Genomic DNA, 5,859 nt, shown 5'->3' on the forward strand with positions numbered 1-5,859 from the left:
GCCAAGTGTACTCGGGTACGGTACGAATTGCCTAGTGTGAGTACGCCCTAAGTGTAGAAGCAACCAGGCTAGTGTTAGTCATGAGAAACGACTGCTCTCTCAGTGTAGAAACAACTCTCTCACACATCTGACCCAAAACCTCATCAGCTCTCTCAGCAGCTTGTGGTGTGAGATATAGATGCAGTTCAGCATGTTTCCTCTTCAGGTTCCAGGACAAGTCTTTTACACACACACACACACACACACACACACACACAGTTACCACATGTGTTACACTTAAATTATTTTATACAGAGCATTTGCTGATTGAGCAATGATACAGTACCTGATTGGAGACAACGTATGTTCTGTCTATCCTTTATAGAATGAGGAGGTCCACTTACTTTTGTCCAACTAAGGGCATGGACCAAAAGGGAACAGTATACAGTAACTGACCCAGACAGTGTTGTGTCCAACTAAGGGCATGGACCAAAAGGGAACAGTATACAGTAACTGACCCAGACAGTGTTGTGTCCAACTAAGGGCATGGACCAAAAGGGAACAGTATAACTGACCCAGACAGTGTAGTGTCCAGCTAAAGGCATGGACCAAAAGGGAACAGTATAACTGACCCAGACAGCTAAAGGCATGGACCAAAAGGGAACAGTATAACTGACCCAGACAGTGCTCACTCAACTGGGTACTGAATCTGATGAGCAGGAAGTTCATTTGGCTCTGAACTCTGAACTGTAAGTCTAAAATTGAGACTGGCTACAGTTGGGATATTTTTTTAATGTCATCCAAAACTTGGTTCCAGAGCTGAATTGCATAGCAGTTAAAAACTGCTTCACCATGTTTAATTTTTGTTGGTGGGTTTTACCAACAAGTATTTCTAAATCATGTTTGGACATTACACCTCTAAGTTCAGTAACTTGAAGAGGTAAAAATGGCTCTCATTATTGGTTTCATGTGACTATTGAAATTTAGATCATCCAAAAACCAAGATTTTAACAGCGTTGTTTACTTTAAGTCCTTTTGTGTGAAGTCACTATGTTCAAGTCAAATATGTTCAGCTGAAGAACATTTTGAGTTCCAGTTGTTGATCCTGTCAATACACTGACGAAGAGATTCCGGGGGACCATAGTCATTAGGCAACAGAGCTAAGTAAAGTAGGGTGTCATCAGCATAGCTATGATAGCAAATCAACATGGTTTTTGATTATTTGTCCAAATGGGGGCATATAGAGGTTATAAAATAGTGGCCCCCAAGATTGAGCCCTGGGGAACACCGTAGGTCAAGGATGTTGGTGTTGAGGTACAGATGCCAATGGCAACAAAGAAACTCCTTTCTTGTAGATATGATTTAACCCAATTGACAACGTTACCTGTACAGTACATCCAGCCCAGTGCTCTAATACTGTACATCCAGCCCAGAGCTCTAATACTGTACATCCAGCCCAGTGCTCTAATACTGTACATCCAGCCCAGAGCTCTAATACTGTACATCCAGCCCAGTGCTCTAATACTGTACATCCAGCCCAATGCTCTAATACTGTACATCCAGCCCAGTGCTCTAATACTGTACATCCAGCCCAGTGCTCTAATACTGTACATCCAGCCCAGTGCTCTAATGTGTTGTGATCGCCAGGGTGAAGAGCTGCACTAAGGTCCAATAACACTGGCACTGATGATTGGCCAGTGTGGTCATCCTACTCTGGGCTCATTCATCTCCTCTCTTCATGCAGGTCTGGACTCCATGTGTGATGCTACTCAGGATGCTGCATGTTATGGAGCTCTGGGAGGACCTGTGTACCTGCAGCTGATGAGGAACGCCACCGGGCATCGCCTGAACATGCATTATGAAGGTGCACCTCTGGTCAGATTAAAAGGATCCACTGCAGTGTTCTACGAGAAGTTCAACACCCCATCGGTCCTCCAGAGGTGGCAGTTTGTTCCTGATAACGGGACCATGATTATCAACCCTGCAGAGAGGAGAGACGCAGGAACATACAGAGTGCAAATCATCAATGAGTCATCAGGGAGAGGAGTGGGAGATCACACAGTAGAGCTGATCATAGAAGGTAAATCACTTCATCTCTGAACATTAACACTGAGCCACAGTGAGGTTTAGAGGTTCATAATTCCACATATCATGCAAGTCAAGTGATTTCTGAGGCTGTGATGACTGTTCGAGTTAGAACTGTTACACACGCTGTACAATCAGAGCAGAGAGAGATGCATTGAGATGCATGCATGTTTACAAGCTCAACTACATAGTAATTCCCCACATGCATACATTTGCACAATGCCTCCCACCCTTAGCCACTGTGTCTGATGTGGACCTGTCAATCAACTGCTCGGCCAATGGGGAGAGGAGGGCAATGTGCTCTTCCAATGGGGACAGTCCTCAGTACAGCTGGTCTCTGGATGGGAGGCTTCTGGGTGAAGCTGATGCTGATCTCAGTTCAGATGACCAGACTCTCCTGCTGAGGGGGAACGTGACTGGACAACTCACCTGCAGCGTCAGCAACCACGTCAGCAGCACACACACCACCAGACTGATGGAGTTCTGCTCTGGTCAGTGACTTCACCCCTGAGTGATTTACAGTAATCATGATTACCTCTGTAATCTGTAATACAGACATCAGGCAGGTCAATAGTGATTCTGCTCTGGGGCTAGCTCATGTAGATGCCATGATGTCTACAAGTGTGACTTATAAGAGAAGGAAATACTAAAAGGTGATGCACACAAGTACATCCACAGTTCATCAGAGGAGGTTACATCAAAGCACACATGTACAGGGAGGCTATAACAAGGACAACACAATGTGCTGCCTTCAGAAATCCTCCTTGTTATCGCCTCCCTGTACACTTCCAAAGTTGGCAATACTTTTGTATATCTGTAGGAACCCTATGCACACTACCACTGAAGTGTAAGGCACTTTTGAACTCTGTCAGTGGTTTTAAAATAGCAGTTTATTTTGACATACGTGTACTGTATGCCTGCTGGAAAATGTTATAGACCATGCCGTTGCTAACGCAAACAACGGTCTAGCTTCCACACACACTCCCAGCAGGTGCTACAGGTGTGTTTCCCCACAGGTGTCTCCTCCAGTGTGTGGGTCATTCCAGCTGAGCCCCCTCACCACTCCGGCTCCATCACGCCACAGCGCCTAGTCGCAGGTAAGACTGCCATCCCACTGTGCTGTTATTACCGCCAACAGTTTCATAACGTGCACTACAGGTGCTTAATAATGTGTGTGTGTGTGTGTGTGTGTGCATGTGTGTGTGTGTGTGTGTGTGTGTGTGTGTGTGTGTGTGTGTGTGTGTGTGTTGCATGTGTGTGTTGTGTGTGTGTGCGTGTGTGCGTGTGTGTGTGTGTGTGTGCGTGTGTGTCTTCTCTCATAAACTGCAGTTATTTTCCTGTCATACTCCCTGGTGTTCCTCCTGGTGTGTTTGTGTGTTGCTCTGTGGATGAATGTCTGGAGGAAAAGGAGAAATACACACACACCAGGTCAGAAAGCCCTCCACACACACACACACACACACACACATACACACACGCGCGCGTGCGCGCACACTGCAAGAACAAAGGTATATCCGGGACTTCCACAGTATTCTACAGTAGCTTGCACACCACAGATAAAATATTCCCCCTTCCTGATTTCTTCTATTTTTGCACATTTGTCACACCAAAATGTTTCAGATCAGACTAGTTTCAGACTCATTTTAATATTAGACAAAAATAACCCAAGTTACCCAAGAACAAACATTTTGGTCAAGAGAAGATCAACATTTAATCAATATGTGCAGGGGTATGAATCATTCTGTTCCTAACTGTATGTGACTCACATTGCTCTATATACTGTAACAGCAAAACATCACGATCACTTTTCCTCAAGGTGGAAACCGCTGTCTCACACACTCTCTCTCTCTCTCCTCCTCTCAACCTTGTACCTCTCTCTCTCTTCTCCCGCATTCTCCCCCCCAATCTCTCTCTCTCCTTCTTTCTCGCTCAATGATGTTTTCAAGGCAACGCTGCAACCGTGCACCTAACCCCATCCCTTGCCTAATTAATATAACCCTAGTGCACCTAACCCTATCCCTTGCCTAATATATATAACCCTAGTGCACCTAATCCTATCCCTTGCCTAATATATATAACCCTAGTGCACCTAACCCTATCCCTTGCCTAATATATATAACCCTAGTGCACCTAACCCCATCCCTTGCCTAATATATATAACCCTAGTGCACCTAACCCTATCCCTTGCCTAACCCTAGTGTCTGGAAGATGGTGTTTGAGGGCTTAAGGCACCTGTTCTCTCTCTCTCCCTCCCTCTCTCTCTCTCTATCCCCCCCTCTCCCTCTCCCTCCCTCTCTCTCTCTCTCCCTCTCTCTCCCTCTCTCTCTCTGGTTTGAGGACTGTTCCAATAGATGAGAAACCTCTCTGTTTCTCTCTCCCAGCGGAAGCGTATGAGTTGGAGTATGTGGAGATGTTTAAGAGTTTAATGTGTGTGTGTGTGTGTGTGTGTGTGTCCAGCGGAGGCGTATGAGGTGGAGTATGTGGAGATGTTTAAGAGTTTAATGTGTGTGTGTGTGTGTGTGTGTGTGTGTGTCCAGCGGAGGCGTATGAGTTGGAGTATGTGGAGATGTCGGCATGGAAGCGTCGGGCACCAGCTGACACACACACACCAGTGGAGGCCATGCAGTGCGGAGAACACACACACACACCGGCCTGCGCTGACACACACACACCAGTGGAGGCCATGCAGTGCGGAGAACACACACACACACCGGCTTGCGCTGACACACACACACCAGTGGAGGCCATGCAGTGCGGAGAACACACACACACACCGGCCTGCGCTGACACACACACACCAGTGGAGGCCATGCAGTGCGGAGAACACACACACAAACCACCCAGCGCTGACACACACACACCAGCAGAGACGGTGGAGGAAGTGGAGAGGATGGAGACGGTGCAAGTACACACACACACACCGCCCAGCACTGACACACACACACACACAGCCCAGCACTGACACACTCACAGCTGCACAGCAGGACAGCAGTGTGTATGCTCACGTGCGTCCAAAACAGTAAGGGCTGCACCAATGTGTGTGTGTACCGTATGTGTGTGGCATGTAGCATGTAGCACATTGTGTGTGAGGGTGTGAGTGCATGTTTGTGTATGCCTGTTTGCGCTTGTGTGTGTATATGTGTGTGTCTATGTGTGTAAGCCTGTTTCAGCACGTGTGTGTGTGTGCGTGTGTTTGTGTGTGTGTGTGTGCAGCAGTATGTACAGCATGCTTCAACCCCAGTGGCGTTCCAGAGAGCTGTGTGTTAGTGAACGCAGCATGCTTAAGCCCCTGTAGCTAGTGAACACAGCATGCTTACGCCCCTGTAGCTATGTTAGTGAACGCAGCATGCTTACTCCCCAGTAGCTTTTGTGTTAGTGAACGCAGCATGCTTATGCCCCCGTAGCTGTTTGTTAGTGAACGCAGCATGCTAACTCCCTAATAGCTGTGTGTTAGTGAACGCAGCATGCTTACGCCCCAGTAGCTGTTTGTTAGTGAACGCAGCATGCTTATGCCCCAGTAGCTGTGTGTTAGTGAACGCAGCATGCTTACGCCCCAGTAGCCGTGTTAGTGAACGCAGCATGCTTACGCCCCAGTAGCCGTGTGTTAGTGAACGCAGCATGCTTATGCCCCAATAGCTGTGTGTTAGTGAACGCAGCATGCTTATGCCCCAATAGCTCTGTGTTAGTGAGCTACTGGTGCTCTCACTCGTACACTCAGTCCTCTAACCCCGTACACACACACACACACACACGCACACACACACACACACAGCGTAAGCGCACACCCCTAACAAT

The sequence above is a fragment of the Sardina pilchardus genome, chromosome 11, assembly GCF_963854185.1.
Source record: "Sardina pilchardus chromosome 11, fSarPil1.1, whole genome shotgun sequence".
NCBI lineage: Eukaryota > Metazoa > Chordata > Actinopteri > Clupeiformes > Clupeidae > Sardina > Sardina pilchardus.